Source organism: Pleurodeles waltl, chromosome 3_1 (assembly GCF_031143425.1).
Source record: "Pleurodeles waltl isolate 20211129_DDA chromosome 3_1, aPleWal1.hap1.20221129, whole genome shotgun sequence".
NCBI classification, from domain to species: domain Eukaryota; kingdom Metazoa; phylum Chordata; class Amphibia; order Caudata; family Salamandridae; genus Pleurodeles; species Pleurodeles waltl.
Window position 1 is genome coordinate 763,441,772 of NC_090440.1, and position 15,468 is coordinate 763,457,239.

The 15,468-nt window shown below is 41.7% G+C and overlaps 1 protein-coding gene across 8 annotated transcripts in view; it reads right to left on the minus strand.

Annotated features, from left to right (window-relative positions):
• FAR1 (fatty acyl-CoA reductase 1) overlaps positions 1-15,468 on the minus strand; it is a 416,046-nt gene that overhangs the window by 324,127 nt on the left and 76,451 nt on the right. The window contains exon 1 of one of the 8 annotated variants that reach the window (XM_069223564.1): positions 2,723-2,742. The exons of the other annotated variants lie outside the window; for them this stretch is intronic. The gene's annotated coding sequence lies outside the window, so the exon portion shown is untranslated. Of the gene's footprint in view, positions 1-2,722; positions 2,743-15,468 lie in introns of those variants that run through there. 8 annotated transcript variants of the gene reach the window in all.

Sequence of the window (15,468 nt, forward strand, 5' to 3'; positions counted from 1 at the left end):
GTGAGGGATGGCTGCTGCCCCTCACTGGCTGTCCTTAGGTCAGTCAATTAAAGAAGGAAGCCGTCCCAACCCTCCAGGGATCGCCAAGGCAATCCTCCTGGAGAGTTGCAGTGAAGTGTGAGTGTGTGAGTGTGTGAGTGTGTGAGTGTGTGAGTGTGTGAGTGAGTGTGTGAGTGAGTGAGTGTGTGAGTGAGTGAGTGTGTGAGTGTGTGTGTGAGTGAGTGTGAGTGAGTGAGTGTGAGTGTGAGTGAGTGAGTGTGAGTGTGAGTGAGTGTGAGTGAGTGTGAGTGAGTGTGTGAGTGTGAGTGTGTGAGTGTGTGAGTGTGTGAGTGAGTGAGTGTGTGAGTGTGTGAGTGTGTGAGTGAGTGTGTGAGTGTGTGAGTGAGTGAGTGTGAGTGAGTGTGAGTGAGTGAGTGTGAGTATGTGTGTGAGTATGTGTGTGAGTGAGTGTGTGTGTGTGAGTGAGTGAGTGAGTGTGAGTGAGTGAGTGTGAGTGAGTGAGTGTGAGTGAGTGAGTGTGAGTGAGTGAGTGAGTGTGAGTGAGTGAGTGTGAGTGTGTGTGTGTGAGAGTGTGAGTGAGAGTGTGAGTGAGAGTGTGAGTGAGAGTGTGAGTGAGAGAGTGTGTGAGTGAGTGTGAGTGAGTGAGAGTGAGAGTGAGAGTGAGAGTGAGTGAGTGAGTGAGAGTGAGAGTGAGTGAGTGAGTGAGTGTGAGTGAGTGTGAGTGAGAGTGTGAGTGAGTGTGTGTGAGTGTGAGTGAGTGTGTGAGTGAGTGTGTGAGTGTGTGAGTGAGTGTGTGAGTGTGAGTGAGTGTGTGTGTGTGAGTGTGTGTGTGAGTGAGTATGTGTGAGTGAGTATGTGTGAGTGAGTATGTGTGAGTGAGTATGTGTGAGTATGTGTGAGTATGTGTGAGTATGTGTGAGTATGTGTGAGTATGTGTGAGTATGTGTGAGTGAGTATGTGTGAGTGAGTATGTGTGAGTGAGTATGTGTGAGTGAGTATGTGTGAGTGAGTATGTGTGAGTGAGTATGTGTGAGTGAGTATGTGTGAGTGAGTATGTGTGAGTGAGTATGTGTGAGTGAGTGTGTGTGAGTGAGTGTGTGTGAGTGAGTGTGTGAAGGAATGTGAAGGAATATTTTAGTGACTGGTGGGGGTAGGGGTGGCTGTGGATGGGTGGGTGTCTCCCCACTCCCTGATAAAATGATAATGTTGTATTGTTTCTTGGAAACAGACTGAATATGTTCTGTAATGGGCTACTAGTACGGTTAAACAACACTATCAGTCAATGTTAGCAAAGGCGCAGAGGATAGGGAGATGGTGTAATGCTATCTATATTTAACCACCGACTCCATCTTAACCACAGACTGCATTTTGTGCTTCGCTTAGCTTCAAATACCGGTATATCGGTGGCACAGGTATTTTTCCACAAAGCTTGTTTTCTACAGTGAACGCGTTTTCGTGTCTTCCACCAGCACCGGGTTGCATTGTGCAGGAAAATAACATGGGGGATGTGGACAGAATACATAAGAGTCTCAGCCTGGGAATGGTTTTAATGTTTGTTACAGAAAAGTACTGCATCTCTGTTTCTGGAATGCCCATCAGGCAGAGACAGTTTATTTGCTTGTTTTTGATGCTGACCAAGTACAGCCAGTGCCTGCATTTCTTAACTTACGCGAAGGTAGGGGTAGGTTGAACGAACCTTCCTCTTGGGCTTGATAAGGTGGGGAAACTTGGCACCGAGTCGGAAGAAACTCATTTTGGGGGAGAACGCACTGCCCAGAACAAAGTCCCATCAGGGAAGCTTCTCCTGTTTCAGCTGTCCAGGGTTCCACAGCTTGACGTTAGCACCAGGATGATGTTGGATTCGATCCCCATTTTATCTAACTTTGGAGGTAGGTGGGGGGGAGGGGGGGGGGGCTGTCTCCACTGCATATATTTATTGTTGATGTATTGCACCTTTTTATGCCTGTCATTGTTGAACTGCTGTGAGTATTTTAGCATTTACACATTTTACTGCATTCAAGTTAAATGCTCATGTTCATATTTTTGTGTACTTTCTTTTAATATCTGGGAAGTGCCTTAATAAATTCATTACTCAAACTAGGAGTGCTGCATTCCTAGGCATCATTTTCCTCTTAATCTGAAACGAAGGAGAACAGATGGGAATATAGACACTATATGAAACGGACGAGTACCTCAAAATCTCACCAATGACAGCACAGCATTTAAACAGGTATGAAGAGTTCCGTCTCTGGTGTTGTAATGTAGCCAGTTAATCAGAAACAACAAAAAGGTTGGAAGCTTAACCCCCTTAGCTGCTGAAGCTTTTCTACTCCAAATAATATGCCCTTTTTGAAGTTTAGGGCACTTTGCATTTGAGCATTCACAAAACATTTTCTAGAAAAAGTATTCAAGCCAATTTGCATCCATTTGTCTCACAGGTTGGGGACTCAAAAGTTAACAAGACTTAGTGTATTTCAACAGAGGGAGCTGAGAAATTAGCCAAAATATAGCAGAAGGTGAGGGGATTTGAAGTAAGTGTCCTGCTATAAAGCTTTTTTCTAAAAATGGAATCAACAAAAGATTTACTATGCTAAGAACCCCATCATCTTCTTCTCAGCTTTCAAGAACAAGCAGAGTGGTAATCAAATAGGTAAATACATAGCACCACAATTGTGTTTTTCTAAGAGAATTGATTTTCTTATTTTTTGTGGTTTTCACCTACTTTAGGTTTGAGCTGAAAACAGGTGTAAAAATCTATACGTGAACGGAGAAAGCTACAAATGTCTGAAAAGACAACTGTCCACACAGGATCATCAGTGCACATCGCCCATGGATGGAACCTAAGAATTGAAATAAAAATAATGAAAATAAGCAACAAAAAATTGAAAATCGACAACTATTTTTAACTGTAAAATGTTACCACGAAGGCTGATTTACATAATTAACCTACTGTTACATCAGTCAGGCCCTTCTAGTTGCAGGGATGGATGCATATTAGATCTTGGTCGATAACAAAACATGATGCCTAGAGCCAACAACTGAGCTGCAGTTTTCATTTTGTACTGACCATGCACCAATTTGTATGGCAAAACTTAATGAATGAAAAATGGATACAAAGGAAGCGAATGCATTTTATTGTTATTCTGCCTTGAATACCAAATTTGAGGAATAGGGGTTATTTGTACAGGTCTGAATTTAGGATTATCTATACCATGACGGCATTTACAGGGAATTTTGCAAAATATGTTCTTTCTTGAACACTGCTTATATACGACTGCTCAAGAGGGAGAAACAATTGCTAATAGCAACTGTTTTGCTATTCTATGTTCCTACACTTCTCTTGATAAAAAAACTGTAAGAATCTTGTAAATCGGCAAGAAGAAAAGCCCCAAAATGTCAACCATAAAGGCACTGAGGTATTGCCTTGAATACTTACCTATTTTGAATATGTGGGTAGCTGTGGTATTTTGGCCCAGAATCAGTTCCAACCCAGAGAAACTTGTCAAACTCAGATACTTCTAAAAACAACACATCCAGAAGTCCAGGTTGGTGTGACTTGCATGGATCCCACTGAGTTTTCTAACCCAGAACACCATGGAAATGTCAAACACTGCAAAATCAAGTGTTTACTTCACATTTAAATCTGAAGAGATCCACAAACTTTCTACCATCCAGCGTTTCCACACTCCACCCAATAAAAATGGTACCCCACTTATGTAGCTTGGTCTATCACTCACGACAGAAAAGGCCTCAAAACTCAACCTTGAGATATCAAGTTCTCAACGTGAGAGTTGACCGATTTTTGGCAATGTAGATTGAAACAGTATTTGAGCATGGGATTTATTGCACACAAAATTCTTTCATACCCAGACATTTCTGGAAACTGCGTGGATTAAGTACACGTTCTTACCCAGAATGCCCTGCAAACTTTGGTTAAACTACCAATTTCTGTGAGAGAAAGTTCCAGAGTTGGCAGGGACCTAGAATCCTTATCACACAGCGTTTCACACTTCTCCAAATAAAAACAGTGTGACTAAGTATGCACACACCAGAACAGTTCATGTCATCCCCATGGCAAAGGCAGTCCGGTGGATGTGAACGGTTCATCTTCCACACTTACGTGGTTGACTGGAAACTGCATGTTACCAGAGTGTTTTCAAACTATCGAGTGCCATAGTTTTACACATTTAGTGAAATGTTCTACAAATGCTTTAAAACATGTTCTAAACTTCATAGCATAAATGCTTTTTAAAATTCTATAATACAAATCAGAGCCCATCCTTCTTCATGCACTCATACGTGAACTTCATAAAATTTTGATATCAAATAACAATGTTGTTCATTTATTTGCATGCATCAGCACCATTAACAGAGTCTACCAATGGCATTGGTTTCAATTTAGGCAATTTTAACGTTAATACAAATACTATGGGTAATTGCATTAAAAAAGGACGTGTTTCACAGCTGCAAGAGTATTTTCTTTGTATTATTTATTTTAATAAAAAAAAAAAGGATTAAGGCACACGGATGATCATTCAATTTTCCTCAACCTGTTATTTTTGCAGTGTGATTCAACAGAATTTGACAAATTATTTTTTACGCTTCTGATTGTCATTCTCAGAGCCCGGGCAGTGCGTGGTCTAGGGCACCAAAGCTCGCATCTTGCCTGCTACTGCCCCAGCGTGCCAAGTCCCTATGTATGAAAGTCCATGAAGCAGCATTAGCTGCACGTTGGTGGTTGCACTGTACATGTCATCGCTGATGGGAAGAATCTATTGGTAGTGCTAAGTACTGTTATCTTTTGGAGACGTTTCTCTACATATTATGATGCCTTATGATGCTTTTTTCCCTTCCAGGAAGCGAGGTAGTCATTTTGGACTACAGCCTTGGATGGCTGCATATTGGGTGAGAGAGGCGGTATAAAACCAGCTGCGCCCTACACCCGGTGTTCACTATTCCTTAGGGCTCCTATGGGAGAGAGCTGTTCTTAAAACAGACCCCTTGGGAACCAGTGACGGCCTTCCTTACGGCTACCAGTTGCGGGGGCATTTTCTCCTTGCTAGCTCCTGCTGGATTACCAGAAGCGCGTCTCGAGCTGAGACATCTTTCCTCACGCGCTTATTCAAAGCAGGCCATGCTCTGTGCGATAAGCGTATTCTTTGCCGCTATCAATGTATTTCAATGCAAGGCTATTGCGGAGACCCTAAATTGCTATTTGCTCCAAGAAACGTCCTTCCACAGATTTTCCCACGTGTTTTGAGCTCAGTGAGGGAAAAGCAGAGCGGCGATAGTTGGCCTAGCATACGAACATACCCGACAGTTTATCTAAGGTTTTGCCAAAGTAAGCACATACGTGCATGGTCTTGATTTTGTGCATTTGTTTCAAGTCTGGCTTTAGCCACCTTTGAGCTACCGTCATTTAGAAAGCTCGAGTATTACAAGGGTTCTGGAAGTACGACAGTGGCTGCGTGATGTTTCTTGAAACCTCATATAAGCTTGAATGAGAGAGGGTGGAGCAACCCGTTTATGTGCACTGCTTGTGTGGAGACCTTATGCTGTTAGTTACTGAGTCTTCAGAAACTATAAGAAACGTATTGTGTTTCTAAGAAAGCTAAGATTATACTTGGTGCACTATAAAAGCTGATCTAGATTAGCAGTGTGGGCTATCTGGCAAGGAATGTATTGCTTAAAAGTACATGGTTTTATTTAAGTTGTTGTTTTGTTTAATCTTTTGCCTTTCTGAGTTCCTTTCCTGTAGTGCCCTTCCCACACCCTTTCCCTCGCTTGGCCACTCTAGCATACTGTGCCATATCAGCATTCAGAATTGGAGGTGCATGGAGATGGGCCTTTGCAGAGCTTCGTGTAGACCTGAGAAAGTGCACTAAACTGGCACATATAGAACGTTTGGCTAGTTCATTATATTGAAATTCCATTTATGTAGCACTTTACAGCGAGTAGAATCTGGGAGCCCAAAGGCAGTGGTCAATTGGTTATTGGGCTTAGTCTCGCAAGCATTTACTCAGGTTTCTTTGTAGTACATTAGTGACTTCGATGTGACTTCAGCAAGGGCTATGCGAGAAGCAAATGTGTGTTGGAACAGATAATTATGGTTTCCAAAGAAAAGAGCTTAAGGCAGACAGACATGAGCTATAGAGTAGTTTATATACAGAAGAGGCATCCAGAAGATAGATGGAAACAGCAGTGCTCTCGGGAGGACAAAAGTAAGAACGTTTATTTCAAGGTCAATTTTTAACACAGGATTTTAAGGAATATAGCAAGTGGAGATTTATTGCATGCAAGCAATTTTAAACCTGTGGAAAGAACATTTTAAATTCTGCTCTGAAGGAATGTCGCTTTCTGCAATCTTTCTAGAGACACTTAACTTTAAAGAGGTGGCACAGATGCTTGCCTCACTGCCAAAAAAATGAATAAATAAAAGCCCAGGGCTTGTTGACACCCCATTAGGAGCGACAGTCAAGCAGAATGGCTATCCTATTACCTGTAATTACAACGTGACTATACCACCATCGTCTCACTGTATGCAATGCAAGCAATTCTTTCAAAACAAGAAAGACCCCTATGTGTATGTAGTACAACTGTATATTTTCTACCATATAGTAGTGTTACTATTTATGCAAATCATTTTACACCATTCATAAACTACACATAAACACGTCACAAACACCCACCACTTAAAATGAGGCAGTTGATAAACACATTGCACCAAAGATTTTGCTACAAAGACTTATCAATAAACGATATGATTACACTGTCCAAAACAATTTGGAGATTAATCTAAATAAGACCAAATAGTCATATTTGGTAGAAAAATCAACAAGGATGGAACGTGGCGCATAAGTGGCAAGATCATTACTAAGGTACAAGAGTATAAATACTATGGGGGTGATTCTAACCTTGGCGGGCGGCGGAGGCCGCCTGCCAAAGTTCCCCCCCTCCAGAACACCGCTCCGCGGTCATAAGACCGCTGCGGTGATTCTGGGTTTCCCACTGGGCTGGCGGCGACCGCCAAAAGGCCGCCCGCCAGCCCAGTGGGAAACACCCTTCCCACGAGGAAGCCGGCTCCGAATGGAGCCGGCGGAGTGGGAAGGTGCGACGGGTGCAGTTGCACCCGTCGCAAATTTCACGGTCTGCAATGCAGACAGTGAAATCCAAAGTGGGGCCCGCTTACGGGGGCCCCTGCAGTGCCCATGCTATTGGCATGGGCACTGCAGGGGCCCCCAGGGGCCCCACGACACCCCATACCGCCATCCTGTTCCTGGCGGGCGAACCGCCAGGAACAGGATTGCGGTATGGGGTGTCTGAATCCCCATGGCGGCGCAGCGAGCTGCGCCGCCATGGAGGATTCAGAAGGGCAGCGGAAAACCGGCGGAAGACCGCCGGTTTTCCTCTTCTGACCGCGGCCAAACCGCCGCAGTCAGAATGCCCTGCGGGGCACCACCAGCCTGTTGGCGGTGCTCCCGCCGACCCTGGCCCCGGCGGTCTAGTACCGCCGGGGTCAGAATGACCCCCTATATGTGTTCGAATGGACTCAAGAGGTATTTACAACTTACAACAGAAGATAGTAAAGGTTAAAAGGCTTTGCTATGGAGTTGCTGTTCAACTCCAGCTTGGTCCCTTTGCTGAAATTAATGAAAGCAAAAATTGATCCCAACAATCTCTTATGGGGATGAAATACTATTGAGCAAAGACTTTTTTTGCTTGACACGGTACTCAGAAAAATTTATAAAACCATATTCAGGCTACCCAGAAGAGCTTTCCCAGCCCACGTGCGGCGTGAAATTGGCCTGGCGAAACAATCACTAGTCAGTTTGAGGTTCTATCTCAAATTGTGCCGCTAGTCGAGATCATAGTCGAGAGTCTAATAATGCATAGTTCACAAGGCATTATAAATGTCCCCTTTAAACTGAGGTGCCCACTAGATAGGTGTTTGAGTGATAATCGCACATAAACAATGCATTGTACATTCCATGAATCCTTTGCAAATTGGTACGGGCATAAGGTAGTGATTTTCTGAGTTAAATATGAGTTAGGTTTGTAAACGTTGCCATTTGGGCTGTTGAGTGGGTGAAGACTTCTGACATGATGTATGCAAACGCGTATTATGATGTTTATTTTTTAAACCAGTCCCACGCTAGACTTGGTTCGGAACTTGCAAAACAAAGATTTGCATGCCATGCTAACCTGAACTACGAGGCAAGATAGATGGAGGGTCACGGTGGCCTCAGACACGTCATTCTAAGTATCATTGATGGTTTTTAGCCATGGGAGTTTATTTCCATCCAGGCATGGGATTGATGTGCCAGCGCAGATTTATCTTCTAACCAAGACAAGAGCTTTGGATGTCTGTTGATGAAATTTTGTAATACATGGTTTCCAGACTCCCCCTTCAGAAAATGTCTCTAGGGCCTCCTCTAGGTAACGCCCGTTTGCTGACATGTTTCCTGTGTAATTTATCTCTCTCCAGGCATGGTCATATAAGCTATCTTTACTGGCTGATCTCGACTTGCGGCACAATTTGAGATAGAACCTCAACTGCCAAGAGAAAGGAGAATATAATCAGTGGAAGAATATCAAGCGTGACTGGGAGGCATGAAATGGGTCTCGTTGGGGGGTAGGGTTGGGCAGATTACGAAAATCAAAAACCGGTCTTTAACAGGTCTCACTGTTACAGGAGTCTCCCAGTCATGCTTGATATTCTTCCACTGATTATACTCTCCTTCCTCTTGGCAGCACAGCCACCCACCCAGTTGTACAGAGAGTTACCACCCATTTGGGGTGCTGTTCCTTGATCTGGATCTGGCCTGGCAGAAGGTCCTATCCAGTAACACCTGGAAGGGCTCCATCGGCCCAAAGTATGCTTGTAAAACAACAAAGTCCTCTTAGCAAGTTTATGCCACCTCATCGTCATCAACATGTATACTATTTAGATGATTTCATTAAAAAGTACTTATTACATTTTAGATCTTCCAATTCCACCCAAAAAAAAACAAAAAAAAAAAAAACACAAAGCTTTTAATTTTCCTTTTCCATGCCTGTAGTTACCCTCTACACAGCAAAAACTCAATCATTCTCATTCTTCAAGGAATCAGTTTTGGGTTGCCCAATGCTTACTTCTTATTCAACTGCTTTCCTTCCTATTCTTATTTTTTGACCCTCCCCCCAGAGTATTGCTTCTTTGCTAGCCATTTACTTCGTACATTCAAGGAACTGCTCTTTTTCATATTTAAGCACTCTGTGAGACTTCATGTGTTTCCTTGCCCTCTCCCTAGAGGTCTGCTTCCCACATCAAATCTGTACTACAATTTCTGTTTTGCCGACCCCCATGCAGATTAGCTCCTGCTTCCTCGTCCATTACCCGCCAGTATTTCTTTTTTTTTTTCTTTTTTTTTTTTTTTAAAACACCCCCAAGCTTCTTTGTTGCCTTTCTCCCTCCTCCCACATAGAACAACGAGTTCTGAAAACTGTTGTATTAGTTATGAGACTGCATGGGAACTGCTAGTTTGACACAAGAGTGACCAGAGAGGAGCTATTATCTTGTTGGGGGTGTGAGACCTTGCAGCAGGACGGAGAAAGAAGTGTGAGAGCTGGAGGTTGTACTTTATCTACAGATCCCAAGAGGTGTTGAAGGTTTCTGTGGAAATTGGATTTTAGATTGGGGTGGAACCCTTCTTAAGCAACAACCATAATCCCCCTAGACAGGTATAATGCACACAATTAGTCAAACCCAGTATAGCTGTAAGATGTGTGGGGTGCAAAAGCATGCCATTACGCGGTTTCAATCGTAGACCAGAGTCTGAATCAGGCAGATATATGTTTTGCACATTGTGTTCTGGATCGGTCACTGCACAGCCATGTTTGGTGAACTGCAACTGTGTTCTTTGGTCTCACAAAATCCAAAGACTTGACAATTGTTTACACACCTCGAGATCAGCAACATTCTCTTTGACTGGAGAGTATAGGTAATCCAAGTATTGCCGAGTGGGTGGCATCTTTAAGTCGAGTTTATCTTTATGAAAGTTCCACCCTGTGTTCTGCTGAATGTTTAGGATAGATATTGTATCAAGTACTCTTGGGGGCAACCTAAAGGCAAACTATATACTATATCTGTGCTATGTTTTACAGATAGTTATGTATGTAGGACGTACAGTCTACCTTATAGTGCTAATGCACAGTAGTTTGACAGTGATGCACAGAATTTTGTGCAACCTCTAACAGGATATTACTAACCACTGCACATATCTGCCACTGGAACTAGATAATAAGCAAAGCAATAATATAAGTTGGTTACACAGGCATGACCTATGCAACCTTTAAAAAAATAGAACGCAGATCTGGAAACTTGCACTATCAGAAACAAAAGAGGACATATTTTGACCAGGGGGCTCGCACTTCACGTTCTTCTCAAACTCCCAAATGGTAGAAGCAGAAGAAGTCCTCTTATCAGAGGAGCCCTACTCATAACATGGGAAAAAACTGATCACCATGCAAATGCCAGGGTGGCACAAAATGGTAGGCAGGCTAATGCCCTTCTGCAGCTGTCAACTTAGTATCACTCTGCATGTCCTCATCCCTCCCTACTTTATTTTAGCGTTCAGAAGACCATTCTGGTTTGTGTGACATGCACTCATTTCCTTCATGACACTCACGTTTATTTTTTGTTAAATTAGAGAATAATATTTAAAAACAGACATTTTAGAGCAAGCAAAAGAGTGGAGCTGAAGATGATCACCTGTTTCCACTGGTTTGGCCAGAGCACTAGCAATGCATATCAAGTATCAGAAAGTCATTTGGACCCCATTTGACCCCCCCCCCCCCCATAGGTCCAGCATACGCATTTGAGGCTATGCCTCTTAGTGTAGTCTGATTATTTTTTTTTGGGTGGTAAATGGAAGAATTAATTCTGGGAAGAGGAAGAAATAGAGCTTGGGAATGCCAACGAATGGGCTGGACATGGAATTCAACTTGTAAATATACATCAAGGTAAATATTTTTATCTACATGTCTTAGGGGTATGAAATCGGACTGCTTGATGCAGAGAGGTAAATAGAAGTATCCTTTATTTGCATAACAAAGGATCATAGGGCCAGGAGGAAACAATTAGCAGGCACAGCACAACCACATCTCTGTTCTATACAGTTACACTCAGAAGCCTCACTCTGCCAACAGGCGGGTGCGAAGATTAGCAGTCTCTCCGCCATTTTTGTATGGATGACAACTTATTAGGGCTGGGAGAAACTCAACACTTTGAGGATAAAATAATTATAAATGTTAACATGTCTGTGTCCTTCCTGGGTGGGAGAGGTTGGTGTAACAACTAATTTATTCCACCATATCCTCTCATGTAAAGAAATAGCTGGCTTGGAAACATCAATTACTCTAGACCTCACCGAATAAGGTTGGCACTTTTACGATTCTTTCGTCTCCGATCCTGACAAAATCTCTAGTCTTACCCCATGTTTGCTGCACACAATTCATAAAGTTACAACTAGCACATACTCTATCCTACTTGATACAGACCGTCTAATCCTTTGGTCCTCCCAATCTGCATATCGCATGCATTCACTATCCAGATTTCTCCACGGAGGCTCAGCTAAAGTGAAAGGACAGTGTCCTCCGAGACCTAAGAATGGAGAAACTCTTGTAGTCTAAAAGCGTAGCATGATGGGAGGTCAACAGGTCTTGAGCGTTTTAGCACCATTCAATCTATTTGTCAAAGCCAATCTGACAGTGTCCGCAATAAGTCTGTTAGTTCTTTCTACAAATCAGTTACCCTGGGGTTGATGCGAACTAGTTCTTGTGTAGAGTCCGTGTCTTGATAAGCAAACTCACAACCACATTAGACATGGACTGCACACTTGTCTAACTAAAACTTTGGGATTTTGTGAAACATTTTCACAAAGATTAAATGACTACGACTGTAGTTTGTTGTCAAACAAATTTTACTTCAACCCGTTTAGATCAGCTAGTGCTATTTTGTTTTCACAATATTTGAATTGTGCATAGAAAATCCAAAGCTACTTTTTCCCCCCCCCCCAAACAGCTTCTGGCCAATTCACAGGTACCACAAGGGGATTTCTGGAAACTTAGGGCCTGACTTAGAGTTTGACAGACATGTTACTCTGTCACAAACGTAATGGATATCCCGTCCGCCATACTATGATCTCCATAAGCTATAATGGGATCGTAATACGACGGATGGATATTCGTCATGTTTGTGACGGCGTAACCCCCTCCGACAAACTCTAAATCAGGCCCTCAATGTTGATCAGCTTTCTGACAAACATCGCAACCTGTGACAATCCATTCTAAATCTGAATAAATTCTTGGCCACATAGTACATATCGTGTTACCTTTTATTATTCAGTGTCATACCTAAATGTCTTCTGTGTGCCACATCGAGTAGTATGTTCTCAAGTGAGCAAGGTGGGACACGTTATTCACCTTTGAGCAGAATTCCTTCTTCAAACGATACTTTGGGAGGAATTTTTGAAAAAATTTGCAGATCTCCAGACAAATTCCTCTTTAGGTCATTTATTGATGACAAACATACATTTTTTTTTTTTTTTTTTTTTTTTTTTTTAAACAAAACAAGACTTTTATCCACTCTGCTTTTCATAGGTAAAGCAAAATCAACGCTTTTTCTGGTGGATACACTACGCATGGGGAGAATTCATTAGGTGAGGAATCCACAGGTAGTTGTATCCATCAGAATGTGATGTTTACGGAATAAATGTGATTTGATGGTCAGTTGTCTGGAGACCTAACCTACTAAAAATAATAGTGCCATGAAGCTTGACTAACCATTTTGCCTTTGTTTGTAGCGGGTAAGCATCATCACATATGTTGCTATGGAGTGCCTCAAGTTCAATGCAAATTCTTAACTAACTTTTTTCTACAATAAGAGAAAAAAACAAGAAACTTTCAACAGGATCAGCTAATCCTGGGTTCTGCAAATAAAGTAAGGACTGCAATAATTCAGGGGATATTCTAACAGAACAATCCATAGCTTGTATTTCACAGGGACAGAGGCTTCCTTCAACTTTATTCCCAATTCAAAAGTTTTCAGCAAATCAAACTTGTCAAAATGCTTAATACATATTTACTAGATCATGTATATCACTTGGTATTTCAGTTACTACACCTTCACCCAGTATGGGACATATTTCAGGAGGCTTTTTTTGGTGTTGTACTTGTTCTCCTTCAAAATATTGTCACATAACTTGCGGAAACCCAGACCTGTTTAGGTTTTTCAGGTAGCACAACAATATCAAGTAAACCTGGATGCACCCATCCTAAAATGGTATTTCCCATGAATGGTGCATACGTTTCACAACTACTGTATATTCTTGAAAAGAAATAGATACGGTAAGCTAACTAATAGGGTCAATTTTGGATGCCTGAAATAACTCCGTTTTTACATCATGTTCAGATAGAACTTCTCTTTTACAAAACGTATCAAACGTTTTGTACTTAACAATTCTAACTTTGGCTTCGGAGTACATCATTACATTTATTGCAGTTCCCCTAGGACAATGTCAACTGGGGGACTGTCAAAGAGGGTGGTCAGTATAATCAAGATTAAAACTAGATTATTCATAGATGATTGCAAATCCTGTTTCTTTTCATTAACTTTTTGCTTTTTTCTTCATGCACACTTTTTAATAGTGCCTTAAAGTTCCACAAATATCACAACTCTTATTTACTGCTGGACAAAACTTGAAGTGACATGACGCATAGCTCCACAATGATATATACTAGAAGCTTGTTAACTGCCACAGGAAGTTGAGTTTTACTTGGCATACTAAATCATTCTTGATTTGAAAAAAAAACAGCCGCCTCAGTTTTCTTGCATATAATCCTCATTTCTTCTTGCAAGCATATTGTTATCAACCTCAATGGCTTTTTATTTTTCCCCTCATTCGGGCAATCACAGCTGATACCAAAAATAATAAATCTTTTGCTACAGAATGAAGTAGTTACATGCCTTTAGTCACTTCATAAAGATATTAAAGATGACCGATCAATACTAGAACAACAGGGCAATCCCGTACATTGAATCAATAAGGAAAACAAAGATAACTAAAGACACAATTAAGGAGCTTTCTACCAACACCACAGCGAGGCTAGCTGATGCCTCAGCTTACGTCATTGTATCCTGCCCCCGCTTACTCAGTGCTGACCAGATCTGCTATCCCCAACGTCTCTTTCTATAGCCTTTAGCTTCAGTAAGCATTCTTTTAGTGAATAAACGTTTCTCTTGCATAATCTTGCTATGGCATCAAACAACAAACTGCTCCTTGATTAGTTGGTTAGTGAAGGTCTTAAATTTAAGAGTTGCTACATACATTTCAACTGATCCCTCAGGACAATTCTCCACAGAAAAAAATAAACTTTTGCACAATAACGCGCTCTTGAGCGCTAGAATGCACCATAATCCTTCTGAGACTCAAACTCCTATCCCTTGGTTGGGGTACAAACTCGTAATTGTTCAAATATACACTGGCATTGTCCCAAGAAATGTTCCACAATTATCGTTTCCCTCTTCCACTCAATAAGTTGTTCTCCTAGAGCACCCAAAAATAACAGAGATGGAGGTACTGCTACAAGACTTGGAATTAAAGGTGGCCAATTAAATAATAATTAAAAACAATTAAATTAGCAAGCTGAAATATGAACACACTTGTAAATAACCAAAATAAGAAGCAGTGCACCATGACAGGTAACAAATAAATGAACAGAATTGGAAACATTCTTGCAAACTAAAGAAGAGAAAATCCTTAAGTGACAACCAAAACATTAAGAAAAGTAGCACAAAATGATGGAAAAATAATGATTTACACATAACTGTTTATGTTTTAACAAGTTGTAAAGGAGAAAAATAAGAGTCAGTCATGTCAGACCAGTAATTTTAAAAGATCATAATGGTTCCTGTGCCAGCCGAATTCCGACTAAGTTAACTTCTCACATTTAGACCAATTAATGAAAGAAGACTTAGAAAAACAGGGAAAATTTATTTAAGTTAGGACAGGGTGCTATAGAGAACTGGATTTTTATTAGCTAGATGCCAGTTGGGAGTTTTCCAAAGAGGCTGAATTCTGAGGAATCATTTATGACTAAGCCAGTCTTCCCTGCACCACCACCAGTCAGCACCTACCACCTTCAACTTTTCTTCTGACAGAAACTGTTGGTCTATTTATACAGGAAACTAAAACAGAATCCCTTGTTACACTGAACCTCTGTATCCCAGGCCCAGTGTCTTTGTGGGAATACCAACTGGGTCACTCGGTAAGAAGCATTGCCAAAGCTGTTAATTCTAGCATTGGCTTTCAGCCTTTTTTCTGCAATACTGGATTGTTGTGTGGGGAGATGGAGAGAGAGATGGGGAGAGAGAGATGGGGGGGGGGGGGGGGGGGGGGGGGGGAAAGAAAGAAAGAAAGAAAGAAAGAA